The sequence below is a fragment of the Armigeres subalbatus genome, chromosome 1 (genome assembly GCF_024139115.2).
Source record: "Armigeres subalbatus isolate Guangzhou_Male chromosome 1, GZ_Asu_2, whole genome shotgun sequence".
NCBI classification, from domain to species: Eukaryota; Metazoa; Arthropoda; class Insecta; order Diptera; family Culicidae; genus Armigeres; species Armigeres subalbatus.
Genome location: NC_085139.1, coordinates 114,080,085 through 114,103,071, shown reverse-complemented (window position 1 = coordinate 114,103,071; position 22,987 = coordinate 114,080,085). Strand labels below are relative to the sequence as shown.

The 22,987-nt window shown below is 36.9% G+C and overlaps 1 protein-coding gene across 15 annotated transcripts in view; it reads left to right on the top strand.

The window, feature by feature from the left end:
- Positions 1-5,704: 5,704 nt before the first annotated feature.
- The window catches only part of LOC134204977 (complexin), a 1,044,191-nt gene continuing 1,026,908 nt past the window's right edge, over positions 5,705-22,987 (top strand). For 4 of the 15 annotated variants that reach the window (XM_062679822.1, XM_062679820.1, XM_062679825.1 and 1 more), the window contains exon 1: positions 6,944-7,481. The gene's annotated coding sequence lies outside the window, so the exon portion shown is untranslated. The other 11 variants (XM_062679823.1, XM_062679821.1, XM_062679813.1 and 8 more) reach the window with 8 other exon arrangements.

The window sequence follows — 22,987 nt, the reverse complement described above, 5'->3', positions numbered from 1 at the left end:
CCCCATTGTTGCCAATAATTCCTTTTGTTCTCTCCGTTTACGGCAAATTCTCAAGCCAAATTGTAAACTGCATAATGATGGAAATAATTTTATGACACTGACAGCGTCATTCTGGCGCGCTGAATTAGTGCATTTTTTCTCAGAGAGAGTGCTACCACGTGCTTTTTTAACGGAAAACCCTTCCCTCAGACCTTAAAGGAACTTTTGGTTACTTGGGTACCTCATCAGCTGGAAGATTTGTATCAATGCGGTGAAGACCCAGGATGCAAATCATCCTCTCTGTGATCGAATACGGCATACCGGTCTGGAAGAGCTGTGCTAAAACATCAATATAATTTTCAACGGATTCAACACAAGCTCCTGAAGATGATTCTTAACACCCTTTCCAGAACAAGTGCATCCTAGAATCACCATCTGGCCGGAATAAAAACTCTCGAAGAACACTTTGATAAGTACATTGAAAAGAGTAGGATCCGTTGCGTTACATTTGACCAACCAGCAATTAGGACACTTGTTGCAATTTAGGTTAACAAATTATTCTTGTAAATGTTAATGTATGTAGTACGGTTTTTTATTATTCAAATTAACTGACGCCTCCTCAATTACGAGATGAGTCACGATGATTTAGTCGAACAACATGAACAACGCTCTTCCTTGGATTAATATTTGATTAATGATAAGTGAATGTTTGTATTCTATGAGTCAACTGTTTTGTATTGTTTTATTTTGTCTTATGTTGTAACAATGCACTATGGTCCAGGATACAGATTTACGCGGTGAAAGAGCGGTTTTACGCCAAGTCTATTTTTTTAGAAAAAACCGTTATTCTACAAAAGTTAAAATTGAAAACAGTAAGGGCCATCTTTTATGGTTCTACCAAGAAATAGGGCAGGTCATCATATAGAAAAAAATGGAAAAATATTTTTTATTTCGTGAATATTGACATGTTAAATTCTACAAAGTTGTAGCGCAGCTTATTCCAATCAATTTAGCTAAAAAACACTTTTCTGTAGCTCTCAAGTCGACTGATTTGAAGTAATTTCATCTACCTGGATTAGGTGCACCCCAAAAAAACAGTATTTTTTATCTACTTTTTTGTTTTAGATTACTAGAAAAAAGTCGTCTTTAGGTGACTTTTAGAGCTTCCAAAAATGCAAACTTTGATGGGTAACAGTTTCAATATCTTTTTCCGATCAAAAGTTATAATAGTTTTTCTGTCAAAATTACATTTTTTTCATAAGTTGATATACCCGGTTAGGGCAGACCAAAAAAATATATTCAAACGGCATCAAGAGAAATTAATATCAGTTATTATGTCAAAAAATTGGGGATATGTTATTTTTTTATCTCAGGTTTTACCAATTTTACTAAAATCATGTTTTTTTCAAATAAATTGATATAACTCGACAACGGAAGAAGATACAGACGATATTCTTATATCAAAACACGCGTTTTGAAAAGCCGCAAAAGTCTTCTGAAGGTCACATTCGTGAAAAATAAAAGTCGACTTTTTCGAGAAATCTAAAACAAAAAAAGTAGATAAAAAATACTGTTTTTTTAGGTACACCCTAATCCAATTAGGTAAAATTGCTCTAAATCAGCCAACTTAAGAGCTACAGATTTTTTTTTTTGCAAAATTGATTGGAATAAGCTACGCTACAACTTTGTAGAACATAATATTCCTAGAAATGAAAAAAATATTTTCTAATTTTATTTATATGACGGGCCACCCTATTTTTGGGAAGACCATAATGTTGGCCTTACTATTTTGAACAATTTTGTAGAACAACAGTTTTTTTTTCTAAAAAATATAGTTTTGGCGTAAAATTCATCTTTCCGCGTAAATCTGTATCCTGGACCATAGTGCAATGTTGAAAAGATGTGTAGTTTTTACACCAGATTAAGTTAGCAAATGAGAAGTCGCTCAATATGGGTTTTCTCCATCAGCCTTCTTTAAGAACACTCCTCACAGAATTCAAATTCAAAAGTATTCAAGGGCACATCGCTTATACGTCGTGGCATGCGTGAAATAATAAAAAATGACAGTTGTGCCTTACTTCCGTATCGAGTGGTTTTCCCGTGAAAACGTGAGTACCTTTGAAATTCGATTCCGTGAGAAGTGTGCTTAAGACTGTGCAGTCCGATGAAGAAAATACTAAATAAAGGAATAATGGAGAAACAATAAAAACATCCTGGACTGGGAATTCAAAATCAAAAGTTTGGTAACCCTGTGAGCCTTTACTCATAAGGCCAACTGGAGATCTTTGAAGTAGCAATAAAATATTGAAATGTTTCTCCATCAGTTGCACTTACTGAATTTGAATTGATGTTCAAATCTTCTATTTAAAAAAAATCTGAAGGGTTATGTACAAGACACGACCGCCCAACGTAAACTACGTAGAACAGTCTGGTGCATTGAGGAATGTAGTCATATTTTAAGATAATTCATAAGATTACTTATGTCACTGGTTTAGAAACAAAATTACCATAACTTAAAATTTAAAAAATGTTGGATACCGGTAGTCAGGGGTGATGTCCGATTCTCACCGACAGCTTCTTCTGGGGGTCGGATAACAAAATTGTTCAAAAGGTCTCTTTATATTTTAGTCTTCTTCCCTCAGATACATTAAATTCATTTCAGTACAAGCATTCTATGTGGTTGAAATAGTGACCCATTCTCACCCCTATTTGACCCGTTGTATCCTCTCTGACGACGGTACGGATAACTTAAAATTTTAACTTTAAAACCCCTAAGTGGTGTAATAATGCTTTTCGCAATTCCAACTGTTTCCACTATGACTTGGAGTAAAATTAGTAGGGATTCGGTTTCATTCCAAATTTTCGCCTATACTATTCTAGTTTATTTGTAGTAATATATAGGTGGATATAGTGGAGTATGTTCATTAAATAATACTATTCTTGAAAATAAAAAATAACTCCACTAGCGTTACATGGTTATTATATCCCAAGAAGCACACGTTGAGTTAATCTTGCCAGAAGTAACCATATTGTGAGAGAATTCAGGCATATATAAGTTACTGTGATCGATGTGCAATATGTTTGTTGCTGGGGTGTATATTTTGGTGAGTGCATGTACAATGATTTGAAGCGATTTTACGACTGACAGAAGAATCTCTGTTCTGGCTACGGACAAACAGGTAAAATTCTGTCCAATGGTAGTCAGAGCATCGAGTCATCAATGGTGGAAGAATCTCAGCCTTCTGTTATTTAGAGTGACCAGGAATAGTTGGCAGAGAAGCGATAGTCGTATTGTTGAGTTCGACAAAGAAGCGCGAGTCGATAAACCCGGTTGCGTTAACTAGAAATCAACAAATACTAGCCATGTACCGTTTTGACTCAAATTCCGGAATAACATGACTTATGTATTCCGAACTTTAGCTTTTAAAAGTCCATTTTTAACTTTATTCGTGTAATTTTCGCCCACAGGAGTTTGAATTTGTTTGTTATCTTGATCCTCAGTGTGGAAAAACCAATGACAGTTTTAGTTTTAGGGCGCTAAAACGTCAATGTTCGGAATATGAGTCATATTCGGGATTTGAGTCAGAACGGTACCAAAAACCAAGCCATTCAGTTTGAGAGATGCGCCAGAGTAGTAAACGCTGCCGGACAGGAATGGCGTATTTATGCTATTTTATTTAAATCTAACTCCCACTATCTGGCAGTGGCATTGCCATGGGTAAACATATTCATTACATCCATTTTGGCTAATATGATTGCAAGAATCACCGATCCGAGAGCAAGAAAGTAATATAGTTCTATTGTAACCTATAGCCCGTTTCAATAAAGTATGCGTTCTGAAGCTACAGCGGCATACCAATAAGCCCCATGATGATTGTACCCACTGAGTATCTGAAGTGCATTCGAACCTTTCTGAATTAAGGTGAAATCTTTGGTTTGGCGCATATTTAATAATAAACATATAATTCACAATTTTGCAGACATCTGTCATAAAACAGCTTACCATTTCTCTAAGTTATCTTTGAATCAGAACATATTTGTTCATTTGCGTGCGATTATCCATCATTATGACATTGCGTGCCGTTGCGTAGAACAAATCGATCATCCTATCTTTGCAACATGATGTATGTATATCGCCGACTGCGGTCCTTTCTCTGGCCCCTGCTTTTGCTGTAAACGCAAACTGGTGCGAAGCACCTGAAAGAACCCAAAACCAACTACACTGAACGACGGCAGAATGAGACTCACATGTTGCGAACAGGAAAAAGAGGTGCTGCAAAAATGGTCCAATACTCCCAATACTTTTAACATTGGATAATCGTTGGGGTTGATAGGAGATTTATCATTAATATACCGATACAGATGACTTGATTTGGTGCGTCTTGCTTTTGAAGTATCATTATTAAAATACAACTTATCCTAAAATTTCAGCTTTGAAAAACTATTGCAAAAACAATGATTTTTTTAAAATAAAATTGACTCCCTTGCTCTGGCTGACCTGGTAGCGCAACTGTACCAATATTATGGCGTGTCCCACATAAAGAAATCAGTTCTGCGAGTACCACTATGGGAACCAAAATTAATTTTTACCGCTAGTAAAGGAACAGTGTACCCATTAGTGGTGCAAGCAATATTTGGTCGTTGTTGATGTTAAATGACATCAATCACATTTTTGTTAGCAAATTTATTAGTTAATCTATTGGTTAAGATATTAAAACTGTAATTTTCCCATAATTATCAATTTATATAAAATATTTTCTTTTGTGGATCTACTAATACCTCCACTATTGGTACCGTTACCCTATATGCAAATGATAATTTATGACAATATGGGCAGCGATTTTGTTCGAATAGCAATGTAGGCATTTTAATGTGCATTTCTCTCAATTCGCTTTGAATCTGCTCACTTTTCCAGTAACGTCCAATTCAAACCTGTGCTTTTCCTCATTTCGACTCAGCCGGGCGAAACCCGAGAAAAAACATCACCACTCGGTGGAAAACTCTTATCTAGATACAAGTATAGAATAGGTTCAAAACGATGCGTCGTATTTTGACAACCTTTTTGGCAAACCTCAAAATCAATAGACAGCCAAACAGTCCGTGCAATGATACAACTGGCCTGCGCTCCTGTTACATTTGAATTCTTTGTATCCAATCTAAATGCACCGTGAGTCACGTTTTGAATCGTTTGTCGCCCAATGGTTCATGTGAAATTGTAGTCACCAAAATAGGAAAAGCACGCATTCAATGCCGTAGAGCTGACTCGAGAAAAAAAAATGTTATTTTCTTCTGTCAGAACAGCCGTTCTATGGTCGTTCTCGCCGCGGATGGATCGATTCTGGCAGCAAGTTCTGACATTTCGGTCCTGGGGCTGTATTGGTGCCGAGCTTTACTATATCGGAAATTTCACTGCCACCAGTTCCATTCAAACGAATTCATACAAAAAAGGGTTGTTTCCTGGAAGAAAAGCTTTGCGCATTTCCAGTCACCGTGACGCTCCGTCTCGTTCTCCCTCATCGCATCAAAGCGGAAAACCTTCCAGTTTACGATTCCCCCCCTGATTAGGTTGGTTTGTTCGTTGTCCACGTGCTGGGTGGTGTTGGTGGCGGGTTCTCTCCCTGTTTGATGAGCTTTTGGAAATCGGGAAGAAGGGACGAAGGCGATTTTCATGCCAAAAGGGTAAGGCAGAGCTCTGTTCTATTGGAAAAGTTTCGTCCCTGCTGTTTCCGTCGCCGTAACCATCGCCTTCAACGTCAAACACAACTTCAGCGAAAAATAACAAGAACGGGACAAAAGTCGTACTAGAATACGCTCCACTCATCATCACGGGTTGCCGTTTCCGTTCCGTTTTTTCGATGGTGCAAAAGTGCTGTATGTGTCTCTATTTTTCTCGGTTTTTGGGTTCATCGTAGTCCTCGTCGTCGTCTTTGCCGTTGTATCGCCGTGCTTGTCGTCCTTCCGGCCATTCGTGGTAACAGATGAACCGGGGATAATCCGAGAACGTTCAGAAATTCCTCGGGGCGGGAGTGTTGTGTTGTGTTTTTTGCATGTCCAGAAAGTGTAAAGTTTAGAAGGATTCTGTTCCGCATTTCCGTGGGTGTTCTCGGTTCTGGAGTCGGTGTGAGATTGCGGGAAGGTGCTGGTTGGATTGACGGAGGCATTCCGAGTTGGATTCTGGGTTCTGGCAAAGGTGAGAATCGTCGTCCAGGGACGATATACCACGGGTAGGGGGGCAGTGAATGTCGTCGTGAACCGGATCCCTTGTGTATTAATTGGTATTGATTTTGTTTTGACTGGGGGAGGTGTAAGAAATCCGCCGAATAGAGATTAGATAATAGCTGCCGACACGCACGGCTTTTCGATCGTAGGGCTTTGAATTGTCCCTACACACGCCAGGACAACCACACGTGAGGCTATCCAAAAGTCAGCAGGCAGTCCAGTGTAAACGAATGAATGCGCATGTCTCGATATTACGTCACCGTTTGTATTGTGATGGCAGATGTGATCTGACAGTTCTCGGACAGGGTTTTCACGTAAAATGATTGATTTCGATAACTAAACCCCACAGATTTTCCGAAATATTGTATAGTGTACAGCTTTTAGTGTTTAACATTTCAAACTTCTAATGCATAATTTATGAGCAGACGATTACCGCTGACAAGAGGTCGAATGAAATAGGGAAGACAGTTTTGCGAGTGTACATCTAAAAAGCTTTCACAGATAACACGAACACAGCATAGTCACAGTTTCATCGTAGTGTTAGTACACGACTACAACCAAGTGAACCGTTTCTCTCAGTATCGCTCTTTTGCTCCCCTCCGCACACGAAGATTTTCACACGCAGCGAAAACTCACGCTGGGCGACGGCCGACGGTGGTTCTCGAGCACGATCTCGCACGGTTCGCAGTCTGACGACGACGACAGTAGTGTGTTCGCTCCCGCCGCCGTAAAGTGACAGGTACTTACGAAAGTCCGCAAGCCTGGAGCACGACGACGCTGGCTCTAGCGAAGTAGCATTACTGCGTGCTCCGTATCGTGCGTGCGTGCCTCCGGGAGCTCCCGAGACATTACCATTTTAGACCCACCGACTAGAGCTTCCCCGCCCATAGTAGCTCCCAGAAGAAAGAAGATATTTAAAAAAAAGCTCCCCCTTTTACAACTACTTCACATACGACGGCGGCCAGCGATAACTCTGTCTCCCTCTCGTAGCCGCTGTCTAACTGACTGAACTTCGGGCACCGACTGATCTTACTACAGTGTGTAGTTAATATTGAACCGTGTGGAGCATCACGGTGGGACCAAGCAAGTGCAAGTGTGTGCGCCGCGGGGGAACCCTTCAGTGCGATTCGCGTCAAGCCCCACCGCATTTGGACACACAGTTCGGTCTGACTATCTGTACTGTGTGTGTTAACGAATCGAGTGTCGTGTCGTCGACGAGTGCGTTGTGCGGTGTTTATCGTGGTGTACAACTGAATCCCTTCTTAGCCCAGGCTATTGCAGCGGTTGGTGTGTTTACTTCCTAACGGTCGGCTGCCTATCTCCGGCAATCCGTTCCGAGCTGCAAACGGTTCCGGAACTGCTTGCTCTGCTCGATCGGCTTGGAAGCGGTTTGGAGTTGCAGAGATCCTATCAACTATCTGCGAAGCAATCAAACGGTACGTGACAAAATACCAGGAATATGCCACTTCTAAACACACGCTTCACACTCACTCGAAAACACCAAACACCGTAGATTTATTGCGCGGGGGGGGAATATATCGATCCATCGTCACCCCGTGACACATAGCCGGGAGATGTATGAATGATATTAATTTTGTGACCTCTTTCGAGAACCTGAACTGCAGCTAATTGTCATAGGAATGCACGTGAATCATTCTACGCGATGCCGTCATCTGAAGGCAATCTCCAATAATATCTGCTCGGTATAAAGCACGGGCAGGAAAACAACACCCAACACTACACAAGAAACAGATGAGAAGAGTAAATAAAACTCACACTCTTTGACCAACGTAAGAGTTATTTCCCCGATAGACAGCACCGAGACCGTGGCTGCCGTTGGCAGTGTTGCCATTAGGGAACGTGTGGCTGATTGATTGGTGTCGCTATCGATTTCCTTGCATTCGTCATACTCATTTTTCTATAATTTATATGCTTCTGCTTGTGGTTATATGGATTCTCGCTAGCTAGCTTCCAGACTTCAGAAAAACGTGTTTCGGCTGGGTGACCGGGCAGTTGGACGGAATCTGATGAAGTGCACAGCTCCATGGCACATACAGTGTACAGGTCACGTGACAATGGGAGTTGTGACTCAGTGAAAACTGATTCCAATTAGCTTTTATTGCGCTGAATTATTTTATGTCGTGTAGTTATAAACGTTAAATACTAGGAGGGCTATTTCAATAGTAGACTTCGACGCGACACACATTCACTAAAAAACTAATTTCAACTAGCTGCATCGTAAATTCTTGAGTATTGATTATATTGGTATTCGGCCCGTGACAAAAATTGAAATTTTGGAAGAGCAGAAAAGTTCTCCGGAAATCTGAACTGCTATCCAATTAACATCTCATTTTTGAAACTTATGGTCGAATGAAAAAAAAAGTTACATAGTAAATTTGAGCGTATGAAGAAATTAAGTTTAATAAATGTTCCAAGCCTGATTTGTGCGTCAATCTGCAAAGTGCTTTTTACAAATTTTATACATTTGGGAGTGGTAGGAATAGAATAATGAAATAAGAACTTTAGGATAGCCACAAAATTATTCTCACCTTTCAACATGCATCTTCTCTCGAAAGGAAAGGATATTATCACATTTTTGTTTTCAGAATGCGTGCTTATGGGCAACAAAAAATCAAAAGCAAAAACGAATTCAATGATTTGGCATTGTCTAATTAACATGAAATAAATCTTTCATTAATGAAAGTTTGGTTTTGAATCGTTACATTGAAAACAATATAGAGTTACCTATAAAATAATATATTTAGAAATACAGTACTAAGTTTGTTGCTTTTTTGCTAATATGCGTGCTGGAAAAAAAATCACAAAAATAAGATGATGGGATGAATATCGGAGCTAGGAGATAAAATCAGAGTGTCTACTACCTAAAAACCTGGAAATATCCAAGAATTATTGTCAACCTGGAAAAATGAGAGAATTATCTGGGAATTCGTGAACCAATCAGGGAAATAAGGAAGAGACATTTTGTATGACCTCATAGCTTAAGAAGAAGCAGTGCACACACACTCACACTTCAGTTCCATATTTTTAAGATTGCCGAGCATTCAACAGTCGTGATATAGGCAATGATTTCGACGTACAAATTTACCGAGATTTCGATAAACTTTACCGTGTTATCGATAATCATTACTGAGGACTTGTTTAAAAACAATATTGCCGAATTTCGGAAAAATAAAAATCACAAGATCTCGGCTGTTGGAATCTCGGCAAAAACTTTGCTGAGGTTGGCAAAATTATTTAAGCGTGTAACTGTTTCTGGAAGGCTTGAACACTAGTGAAATTAAACTGGGGCACGTGACTCACCGAATTGTAAAATTTTCCTTAAAATTGAATATATACGCCAATATTTCTGGATGACCTTTCAAAGAAATTGCTGAAAGAATTCTCGAAGGGCTTCTTGTACAGTAGCCGTTCGATAACTGCAAAATGTTTACTTTTCAGTTAACGAATGCCGTTCGATAACTGCAATGCATTCTAGACGTCAAACGGTTGTCAATCGACGTCAGATGCAATAAAAGTGCATCTAAATGTGCAGCGCAATGCAGCTGTCATTGAGTTTGTCATCAGTTTGAAGTTTAGCTGTCCGATAACTGCAAAACTGTTGCAACTATCGAATTGTAGTTAAAAAGCATTGCAGTTAAATGACTTGCAGTTATCGAACGTCTACTGTATTAAGAAATTTCTTTGGAATGAAATAAAATTCTTTCGGAAATCCCTTCATGTTTTACTTTAAAATGTCTTGAAAAATTCCTCCGGAAATGTTATGAGCAAGCCTCCTGACATTCTTTTCAGAATACCTCCGAGATTTTTTCGGAAATTCCCCTAGGAAATTCATCTAGAAATAATTAAGAAAATTTCTCTAGCGATTCATTTTTGAATTCTACCGAGAATTCTTTCAGAAATTCATTTGGAAGTTTTTCCTCTAGAAGTTCTTTTAGAATTTTCTTACAGATTTTTTTTAAAGAATTGCATAGGAAATTCATTCAGGAATTCCTCAGAAAATTATTTCATGATTTCTTAGGAAATACTTCTAAAATTCCTCCAATTTTTGACGTTGGGGTACACTTCACGATTGCGAAAATCAGGGACCGTCACGAAAATATGATAGACTTTAAACTTTAATATCTCAGCCGTTTCCCGATGGATTTTCATTTTTTTTTAATATTCGAAGGATGAGTCAACGCTTCTTTGTATTCATATGAAAATACTATTTTTCAATTATTTGTTATCGATAATTGATTAAAAGTTTAGAAATAGGTAAACTAACCAATCAAGTACATGCATCACTAGCACAGACATAAAAAATCAATCACTTGCGGGCTTGGATCTAATCCTCAGTTCGAACAAGATTTCACGCAAAGCGGACGCATCAATGCAATCACAGCGGTGCGGACAAAGAGACATCACGAAGGCGCTGGTAACATTTTCAACGGAAATCCATCGCATTGGTGGTGGTGCTCGATGTGTTGCTGCAGATCATTCTACCTCAACGAACCAGCATTTCATATGAAGAAAGGGTTGACCTTAAAAATAGCACTGTGGCGATCCCGAACCGCCAGTGCCGATGCTGAAAATTTATTACGAATTGTGGTGTCAGGTTGGAAATGAGCAATGGGAAAAGGAAATTGGTTCTTCTCAGGACCAACATTTTATGGAAAGATAGAATTATTTGCGAAAATGAACTGTTTCGGTGGCATCGGGCTTGGCGCGGTAGCTTGGTTGCTGTTAGTGATCCCATCCATTAAAATTTACTGCATCATCTCCCTCCGACGCGCTATCAAATTCGCTATTTACGATTGAGTTTTGCACTTTGAAGAAAGTTTATTTCGGATAGTCGGATCAACCTTCTTTTGTATAAAATGGTGGCCACCTCAGTGGAAACTTTCTACAGCAACCACCCATCGGTGAACGTCGCTCGGACAGACAGATGCCAAGAGATAATGTTTTGTAATATGAAGGAACTTCGTCTTGAGTCAAATTTCTGCTGTTATTCCTCGCAACAATACGCATCTAAGATAAACAACATCTCATAACCAAATTCAGAATCGAGAAAATTTCATAGGATTCTTAGATTTTGTCATTCTCCGAACGGTCCGTTGTCTGCGGAATCCCGATCGAAATGGCTCGCGCGCGCCCAAAAGCAGCTTTCTTATATCTAATGAAGTAATTCCATTAGCCCCGCCCCTTCATTAATCGTTATTTTATTAAATACAAGAAAGCTGCTGTCCGGCGCGCGCGAGCCATTTTGATCGGGATTCCACAGACGATTGAGTTTTGCACTTTGAAGAATGTTCATATCGGATTCTCGGATCAACCTTCTTTTGTATAAAGACCTTACAAAAAATTAAGATAAGCTTCTAAATATGTAATTCAGAACTTTTTCCGTATCGTACATCAATCAGATTTTAATTACAATTTGTCTAGAATTTATTATAAGGATTTTAAAATTATCTTCCTATGCTGTGCTGTAGGATCTGTCAAAGTTAACACCGTCGTATGTCTTCTTCTTATTTTTAGTTGGATTCGTCTATATTTATATGCAACGTTAGGTTTTCGCCAGCGATGTAAGCGTACGTGGCAAAGTAAGGATTGTGATGTCCCCTACTGAAAGCCAGTCGAGTGGCTTCAGCGGCCGATGAGTCATGTTAATTCCACGGTTAGAGAATCAAAGTCCATCCAACTGGGAACAACTATTCGATTTCTTGATTCAGTTGGCCTCCGAGCAGTTTACTCAATGTTAATAAAACGACACAAATTATTATGGCAAATGCCATCATTTCGAATAGCTACGTAGTCCTACGTTACCTTTGCGTACAACCCGATTGGGCTGCACCTTTGAGTTTTTCATAAAAAAAAGCGTATGAAAAGTCTAGCTCGTTTTTTTTTACCGTCAACCAGTTTGCTTGCAACAGGTTGCATTCGACGAAAAAGCCTGTCCCATTGTTTCCTATTGAAAATTGGACGGATCAGAACATGGGCTTGGAAGTTATGGTCAAAATCCTTTTTGCCTACGTAAATACCAAACTTTTCATAGGAGACCCGGAGACCCATAGTGTTATATACCGATCGACTCAGCTCAACTAATTAAACTGATGTTTGTGTATGTATTAAAGTAGGGCGCAGTTGTATGGAAAAATGCAAACTTGATCTAATCAAGTGAGATCTGGCTCGTTTTGGCACCCCTTAACAACTATGCAAAAGATAGGATGTTTTCGTTGCTTCCCCGCTTCCCGCATCGAGTTTGACACCTATATGAAGATTAGTATGGAAGACGTACTTTTTTGCATTTTTGCTCCTATTGGCTTCAATTTATCACCAATCACGTCACTCAATATGTCTGCATATAATTTGATGCCGAAAGACTTTGCTGAAAAAGGCACGTTGCTGGCACGTCTACAAAAATGTTATAACGCTTCGAAGATGGATTGTTCAAACCGTGTGCAGTAAATCAATGTTTCTGCCAGCACTACCGGATAGCCTATGGTTGTTAAAGATCAAAACCCTTCTTCTTTCTAGTCCATATTTTTACTTTAGGAAATGATTTCGAATAACTCCAATAAGATCCATAATTTTAAAATAAAACTCAGTTAAATTACAGGTCCACATAGCGTTGCCGAACGATTTTTTGCGTATAGTTTGAACAATTAAACTGCGAAGCGAAATTGCGGACATTTCAGCAAATTAGCTTCTCCAGTTCGACATTCTTTGAGTTATGTAGCAATAAAAATGCAAAATTGTACGTTCTCCCTGACTGATTCCCATACAAACTTCAAACGCGATGCGGAAAGCGAGGAAACAACCTATCGGGTTCAAATACTGCGCAGTTGTTTAGGGCCCCGAAAAGTATCGAAAAACCATTAATTTGACAAAACAGGAACAGATGCTCTCGTGTGCATGTGATTGGCAGAACTGGCAGCATCCGAATATGGGCTCAAAAGTTATGGCCAAAATACATTTTCTTCAGACAGAAACTAGTGGAAAAGATCAGCTCATTTTGCAATCACTTATCTTTAATCGATTTACTTGCAACAGATTGTAGTCGACAGAAAATCCTGTCCCACTGCCCCTTGACAAAATTGATCAGGTCGGACTTAGAAGGCTTAGAGCTTATGGCTAAACTTTTTTTTTACTCACGTGAAAAAGTTGATATTGTTATTGTCTTGTGTAGGTCTCTGTTTATTTAATTTATTGATTGTTAGATCAATTTCAGTCTTAATCCACAACAATCTAGCACCAGCTCCTCATATGCAAATATAAATAGACTTTTGAGCTAATTTGTCCGTAGTTCGAATTATTCCCTCTGATTCATTGTTTCTATAAATAGCTATATATGTTGACAAAGAATCAGAAGGAATATATTTTGGCTTTTACGCGCTTTTTAAATAGTGGAATAATTCTTCAATAACGCACACTCAATTTTTATTTCTGCAGCTCGGCAAAATGGGCACAGCCGTGTGCCCAGCAAAATGAAAAACTGATATCCTGTCAAAAATTAGGTTTGTTAGCTAGGTTTCGGCGATTGCTGATTTTAAGCAACTTTGACAGATATCTCGGCGAAAAACGTGTTTGCCGGGGCTCGACTGTGCGAATTTAGGTAAAAGTTGAATAAATTGCTGAGATCTCGGTAAAAAAAAATAAGTGTGTGGTAAAGAGATCCCAATGAAAATTTGAATAGAATACAGTTTGTTACAATTTTTTATCCATATGTTCAAAAATTCTTGGTTTTCTAAAATGTGATGAAGGTAATAATGAAACATACAGTTTGTTCTGAATACGAGATTTATAATTTGGTATAATAATCAACTACAATAAGATGTGTAAACTGTGACATCAAGCTACAGGATCAAGTAGTATTAGATGCATTCTCAAAGGAGTAGGATTGCTAAACAGACGATTTTCGGTAAAGCAGCCCAAATCCCAGTTGGAATGTAGAGTAATAGAACAATCAGAAGAAGATGTTATTTAGTATTTTTAGTATTTTTGGCTTCTAATCTATATAAAATACACGCATTTAAAAAAATGTGGTAAAAATTCCAATTATTCCAACTTTTTTGGAAGTCTATATTACACACCCGGCAGTATGTACCGTATATACATTTTTAGCGCTAAACCATTAATAAACCTGCCTAATAAACATTTCTCAATACATTTCATAATGAACGAGAAAGGCATTATCGCCGCAAGGTGGATTAGTCTGGGTATATTTTTTTATGGAGGCTGTCAGCGACTGCAACCAGGGATGTTGCGACGTTATCGGCCGTACCTGCTGTGCTTCTATATTCCGCTTTTGGAATCAAATAAAGTAGGCGTTGGTCAAGGGGAGTGATGGAAATTTTGGTAAAAGTTTGATAAAAACAGCAGGGTAAAAACTTGATAAATAGTATTTCTTTTATTTACGGTTTGAAAAATAATAACAATTTGATTAGTTGCTTTTTCTGTTTCTTAGCTTCTCAGTTGGTTGATTTTTGCTTCTCAGTTGGTTGTTTCTCATTGGCGATCCAATCTTGAATGCATCCTTGCTCTGGATGTCGCGGCTTTTATAGCCGCTCCGGTTGACAGGACATAAACAAGGGCCTACTTGATCATCGCGGCTACCCGTGACTACTTTGATTGCATGTTATTTCCAACAGAGGCTATTATACCACCATGAACCTCTGGGTCTGCCTCTTCTGCGATGTCCAGTGTCCACCCTTACGTGAGGTGTGGCCAACCCAGCCCCTCCACCGTTCCCGAATTTCAGTTGCTATCGGCCTCTGACGGAGCTGAGCTGTGATACTTGACCCACCGAATGGAATATTTACCCTTAAATTTGGTTATTTACGCCAAAATCATTCAGAATGAAAATAAACTTCCGCGTATTTTGATAATCACTGAAGAGGCTTCCGAAAGAATTCCTAGAAATTTACGAAGGCATCAACTCAGGAAATCAATTAGGTATTGCTTTGTATGTTTTTGAAGACTTCCTTTGAAATTCTTCAGTAATGTATAAAAAAACAAATAACTCAGGATTTTTCAAGGCAATTTCTGGAGGAACTAATTTTGGTATATAAAAAGTAATTTTAGATCAATTTGGAAAGAAATTACCTCCGGAGAATTACAAAAAAATATACTAAAGAAGTGTTCGTAGTAATTATTAGCGTAATTTTCTAAATTATTCCTGGAGAAAGTTCCAAGAAAGGGAACCTGAAGGGATATTCAAACAATAGAATTAAAGGAATCTGTAAAAGATTGCTGCTAAACGAAGTTTTGAGAGAAATCCCGAAGTAAATCTGAATGGGATTTCCAACGGTATTCCTAGAGGAATTTTTAAAAGAATTACTAAAGGTATTTCCGAATTAATTTTCAAATAATTCCACAAAGTGATTCCATAATGAATATCCGAATACATTTATGAATAGATTCGTGATAGAAAATTCTTTTAAAGAAATTCCTAGAAAAAATGTCCAAAGGAATCTGCGAAGAAGTTACTGTAGGAATTTCCAATGAAATATCTGGATCAATATCTTTTAGGAATTCCAGAACTAATTTCCAAAAAAATCCCGAAGAAATTTACTAAAATTAAAGAAAAATCGTTTAGGAATTTCCGAAGTAATCTCTGAAAGAATTTCAGTAGGAATGTCCGGAACAATTTTTTAAGATGTATTCTAAAGTTTTCCTAAAGAAATTTCCAAATGAATTCCTAAAAAAAACAAGGAATTTCTTAAGCATTCCCAGTAGAAGCATGAGTACTACAATGTGGCGTTGGCGCTGTAACTATTATAATTATTTTGCCTATATAGGGCCGTTTTATGCCCATCATGTTGTAGTGCATAATTGGTTTCATCACCAACATCGGTTTGACATTTACATAATTGGTGGCTGCCAGGTCCAAGCAAATAAGATGTTGGTCATGCGAATGGGAGCGATATTGGCAATCTTTTACTAAAGAACAACAGAGCCACCGAAATCCAAAACCAACCCTTTGTCGTAAAACACTTTTATCATAGCTGTTTTAATGCTATGTCCTTTGCCATATCCTGATTGGTATTGAGTCATAAGATGGTTTTCAGAAAGATGATTTGTAATTTGAATTGTTTAACAACCGTTCAAAAACATAAAATATTGCGCATAAAATTCTTGTTGGTCTAAGATTCTCTAAAGAATTACTAATGGATTTTTTTCAGTTGGTATTATTTTTAAACATTTCCATGCTATAGGATATATACCACTTAGTACTAAGATTTTCGTTCTCAGTGAGAGAAGTCACGCGATATTTATATTTATCTCTCACCCGTTTTCATAAAAAACATAAACAATGACAAGAATTTTGCCAAATTTTGACGGATTTTTATTTCATGAAAGCGCATCAAAGTATTGTAAACAAGCTGTTTCTGCTTCAATAATGTTTTTATTTATTAATTGTATCTCGGAAATCAGGAACAATAAAATCATTTTATAAACATATGTACATTACGTTTTATATATGTGAACATTACATTGATCTAATTGAACCTCATTGAATCGCGACGCTCCACCAGAGGAATCGCCATGTGGTGAAACTGTTAATTAGGTTTCTCCGAAGCCGCCCCAATCAGTAGGTAGTCATGTAGATAACTAACAACTCTGTTAGTTATCTACATAACCATTGACCATGATACAAACAATCCAATCGATGCAATAATCATGCGCTCCTTCCGTGAACTAACGGTCGTCTTGCATTTAGGAACTCCTGCCAATGATGATACCGACTCGCATATATGATTATTTATCTACTACGTCGTCGTTCCTCATAATATCAGCTGCTATAGGTGAAATTTATGCTGCCGTACGAAAGTGCTGGTGCATTATCTCGATTAAAGTCATGATTTATCACGTCACTGCCATTTGTTGTGTTGTGTCGGGAGTGAGCAGAGCACGCACGACTGAGGTGTATTTAATAATCTAAACGATTAGTGGTGGGATAAGCATCGCACAGTTATTAATGGAAATGGTAATTTCCCACTTTTAGATGTTGGCAATGAATATAGATGGTATTACACGATAATTCAATTGGCAGCACTGACAGGCACTGACGCTTGTGTATTAGACGATCATGTATTGCATGGAAACATTGTCCGAATTCGGGCTTAATTTTAATAACGTTCAAACAAGTTTTATACATACCATATGGCAAGATTATTTGAATAATTTTAAACTATCATAATTTTCGACTACTGCAGAACAATCCGTTCCTTATTCACGGCGAGTATTTTTCGCGCTATATGTTTTAATTAGGTAAGTATGATACATAAAAACCAACAAATGAGCGTGAAACGGAAAAAAATGTATCTGTAGGTTTTTTCAACAAAAATATTGTTATATTTTAAAGCTAAACACTTCAGTAATCACCAACAAATCGCATTGCTTGATCTTAGAGCTCTCTCGGTTTGTCGAATGGGGGTGGATGGTCCAAAATGCCTTCTTTAAGCTTTATGATGTTTCAACCAATATAAACCAAAATACTGAACCATTCTAACGTGCATACACAAAATATACAAAACTAGCTGTATATAACCATAATATTCTACACAAAATAACTTGGAGCTTCTCACCATCTATAGCATGTAAAATGTGTTAATGGACATTCGACGCTTGCATGAGTGAACGCATGGTTGTTTGTTAACCCTAGAGGAATGAACGAAAATCTTAAGAGTAAGCCACATACCGTTAACTACCGGCAAAATAAATAACGCAAAAATGATAACAAACAATTTAACAAGTGTTTTTTTTTTTAGTTGAGCCCTTTTGCCCCATGTTGCGGCTCATAGTAACACATTCCACTCATACTAGCTAGTTGAAAGCATGAACCTATCCGCACATTTGTTTTGGTTCTCTCTCGCTTCAACATGTGCTAAACTACTGCAACAACAACCACTTTAGCTGCTCATTTGATTAAATTCCCTCACACTGCTACTTTGCTGATCGCTTGCGTTGATCAATGCGTATGCGTTGGAACTTGGAACATACTTCAAAATAAACCCGCGAAAGCTTTTGGGAGCTTTTGAAAGCTCGTTTGAGCGTGAAGGGCTTCCCATAGCTTAACGAATATACGGCTGCAAAGCTAATCATGTTGTAATTGTAATTTTATTGAGTACGGTATCCTGTTGGTTTATGGGAAATTTCGTAATGACTTAATGCTTTTATATACATTTCTGATTCCAGTTTTTTTGCAATAATATTAAATTATTTTTAATTGGAAATTGTTATTGTCTATTGTTTTATATTCATAATGTTGAAACTATTTATGGCATGTTTGTATTTTTACATTACACACTTAAAATAAATCGCCGAATTCGGTAAAATGTTACCGAAATCTCAACAGCAGAACTGTTCGGTAAATAATTTTACTGATTTTCGGTGATTTTGACAGTTGAACAATGGAAAAAGTTACAAAAAATCTGTAAAATAAATTACCGAACAGTTCTGCTGTTGAGATTTCGGTAAAATTTACCGAATACGGTGAAATGAGTTAAGTGTGTACATTATTCGTGTTCTCTATGTTTATGAAAAAATCTTATTCAATTGTGAGATTTTTGTTCCTTCCATTTTGTTGTTCACCAATAGCCTTTTCATTTAAATCTTTTTGTTGCCATTTTATTCATTTTCTAGTTTCTGTTTTGTTCATGTTACAATTGTAGAACCATAACTAGTGTCGCTGTAGTCATTTAAATTATTTTTTTTTCAAATTATGCCTCAACAAGCTTCAATTGTTCATGCATCATGGTCTATTGCATGTTTGATTTCATCACCAATATCGGTTTGACACTTGTAGTAATGGTACTTTGGCTGCCAGCTCAAAGTAACCTAGATGTTAGTCACGCAAACAGGATCGTCATACTTTACATACAGCAGTCTTATACTTTATACTAAATTAAGTGATCCAATTTGATGCCGTACACTCTTTGGAATATATTTCACGCACCTTTTTTTTTTTTTTGACTTTTCAATGGAAATTCGAATGAACTTCGCGTGAAATAACGAATGAATTTCTCGTTGAAATTCGATTGAATTTCTCAAAAAAATGTAATAATTTTCTCAAGAAAATTCAAATAAATTTCCTCTAGGAACTAAAAAAAATCAAGGAAAAAAAATATACAAAGGAATTAGAGAGATTCTCCGTAGAAAATTGGAATGAATTTCCCTGGAAAATTCGATGAAGTTCAAATTACTCTTAAAAAAAAAACATTCTAAATCATGAGCTTGCGAAGGAAACTTGATTCAATTCCCCCAAGGGAATAAATTTGTGAAGGAAATTTAAATGAAGTTTTTGAAAGAATTGAATGATTTATACTTATCCTGGCAAAATTCAAATAAAATTCCGAAATTCAAATAAATTCACAATAATCGGATGAGTTGTTTTATGAAAATATTCGAATGAATTTCCTAACGAAATTCAAGTAAATTTACTTAAAAATTTATTCAACTTCCATTTCTGACAAAAATTACATTATTTTGCTTAATAAAATTAAATGAATCTTTTGACGAAACTCGAATGAATTTCTTGGAAAATTTTAAATGAAAGAACATCGATTGATCTTTCTGAAAAAGTCAATCGATCTTCTTGACAAAATTCGAATCAAAATCATTTAAAAAACATGATTTTTTTTGTTAAATATCTTGGCTGTGCATATGCAACGCATATGTTTTGAAATGGACAAATTGAAATGAAATTTGCGAAAAAGAATCCACGTGTCTTGGAGGGACTCGAACCCTCAATCTCCTACTCTCTAGATAGGCTTGATAACCCCTACACAACAAGACCACTTAAAGGTCTCATTTGCGGAAAAGCCATCAGAATCCGAGTACCAACCTCCACCACGGTTAGCTCTTTTTTTGAGATTGGACAAATCAAGCATCCGAAAGATATTCAATTTGCAAAAAAGAGAGCTAACCGCGGTGGAGGCACCGCCAAGATATTTAACAAAAAAATGGTTTTCGTACGGCCGAGTAGCTGAATAATATGCAATTAATTGTAAAAAACTGAGTTGGTTTCGTTGGGAGAGAAAGTCAAAAGATTTTGAAATTCTAAATTCAAAAGATGACGAAATTCAAATGAATTTCTGGTGAAAATTAAATTGAATTCTTGTCGATATTCGAATAAATTTCCGAACGAAATTCGATAGTACTTCCTGACGAAGTTTTGAAAAAAATCCTGAAATAAAAAAGCGAATGATTTTCTTGGCAAAGTAGAATTTCTGAGGAAATTTGAATGAAAATTTGCTAAGGAAATTTGAATGAATTTCCCAAAAAAAATCGAAAAATAAACTACCTGAAGCAATTTGAATAATCGGCCTTACCAAATTGGATAAATTTATCTGATGAAATTTGAATGCATTGGAGACGGGCTTGGTGGTCATACGGCTACCACTTCTGCCTCATATACAAGAGATCCTGGGTTCAATTCCAGGCCCGTTCCATTCCTTCTACTCTGTATCTTTCCATATATTTCTCATGTTCTAGCAATCGCTAGAACTGGAAATATGATTTCATACCATCTCCATCTGCTATCCTATACCTACAATCTGATGACTAGTTCTAGCAGGTAGCTGTTAGAATTCGAAATGAACGAAAAAACTTGTTTCGGCTTTCAATTAGAATAAACACTACCCTCTCATTACTATCACAATGGCAACCCGTTAACCAAGACGAACCTCTGTCATAGAAGCTAAGAACAAAATTTCAATAAAATTCCGCTTGAACTCGTGGCGAGTGCAGAGGCGAGTAGAGAGATCGTAAAATCCCGATCAATCGATTAGTAGTAGCTAATCGATTACTCTCGATTCTTGTAGATTATTGAATCGATTAATCGTTAGGTAGTAATCTATTCAAAATTAATCGATTATCACAACGATAAATCGATTAATCGAAGTAATTGATTAATTTACAACATCTCTATAGGCGAGTGATTGCATCATCAATTCATTTCCATCCTCGATAGATCGTGAGGTTATTGCCGTTATCTATCATGTAAAATACTAGAGCTCTAGGACTGTGCACATTGAGACTGGAGAGCAAATCCATGCTTCCATCCATTGGTTCCTTGTGCATTTGCAATTGTTCTGGTCAATCACGGAGTAGCAACTGCGAAATGCATTTTCCTGACAAAAAACCGCATTAACTTTCTTGTTGAAATTCGATCGAATTTTCTAACTATATTTGAATGAACTTTCTGACGAAATTTGAACATTTTCCTGATGAAATTCGAATGGAGTTCTGGTAAAAGTGTAATCGATTTTTATCGTTGGGGAATTTCGAGTGATTTTTCTGTTAAAAAAAGTACGATTTTTCTTGCGAAATTCGAATGATTTCCTGACGAAATTTGAACGAACTTGCTGAAGATATGCGAATTAGGATTTTTTTTTAATTTTATTATTATTGAATTTTATTACTGGCGAATTTCAAATTTGAATGAATTTCCTGATGAGTTTCCCAACGAAAAATAAATAGATCTGCTAGCTACGAAATTTCATTGAGTTTACGAAAATAATTTTCCTGATGAAATTCGAATGACTTTCTTGAGAAAATATATTTGAGTTTCATTGCTGTCGAAAGTCAAATCAATTTCGAGACGAGGTTTGAATGAATCTCCTGACAAAATTCGAATGAATCTCATGTCGTCTGAAAAAACTTGACTGAACTTTCTGACGAAATAAGACTGGATCTCTAGACGGAATTAGAATAAGTTTTTTGACGAAATTCGAATGAATTCCCTTATGAAAATTTAATGAATTTCCTGACGACGTTCAAACGAACTTCCTGATGGTATTTGAATAAATTTTCTGACGAAATTTGATTAAAATTTCTGATAAAACTCGAATGAATAATTTTTTGATGAATGAATTTTTTTGACGAAATACAAATGAATTTTCTTACGAAAATTGAATGATTTTCCTGACAAAATTCAAATGATTTTCTTGACAAAATTCGAATGATTTCGAATGAATTTTGTGGCGAAATTTTATGAATTTCCAGATTGAATTCGAATGCTGATTTTTTCTTGTAAATGAATGTACAGGAAAAAATTACGAATGAACTTCCTAATGAAATTTGAATGAATTTACTGACGAAAATCAAATGACTTTCCTGATGAAAATTGAATGAATTTATTGACGAAATTGGAATGAATTCCTTGACGGGACTTAAACGTATTTCCAGATGAAATTCGAATGAGCTCCGGAGTTTTTTTCCAAGGTCCCTAATGAAAGAATTTTTGAATTATTTTTTCAACAAAATCCAACAAATTTCCTGACAAAATATGAATGAAGAATAACGACTGTTCAGTTTATTGAGAGGACACTTTTACATAACGATAATACACAGTCAGATTGGTCAATTTCGATGGAGTTTGCTTCATCGTATATTATAATACACTGTCAATCAACTGTAATTTTTGAAACAGATAAAACAGTTTAAATCCAACAAAATGGCGCCTATTGTCAAAGTTTCTCGAATTTCGCGTAAACATAAGCTTACCAACAGATTTTTTTAAGCAAAATTGACAATTTGTAAGAAAATTATAAATCGGCATGTCAACAAAATCATCAAGAAGATCGGGAAAAAACACACTGTCAATGATTTGTCGATATCTAGAAACAGTAGAGCCTGCGGCAGCCCGAAAACGGAATATAAACGGTTGGAGCTGTTGAAAATGCAATAAATTAGGATTGTTATTAATATCTCAAACATCGACAATACAAAGTGTTCTCTTTATAAACTGAACAGTCCTTAATAATTCAATTCGAATAAATATACT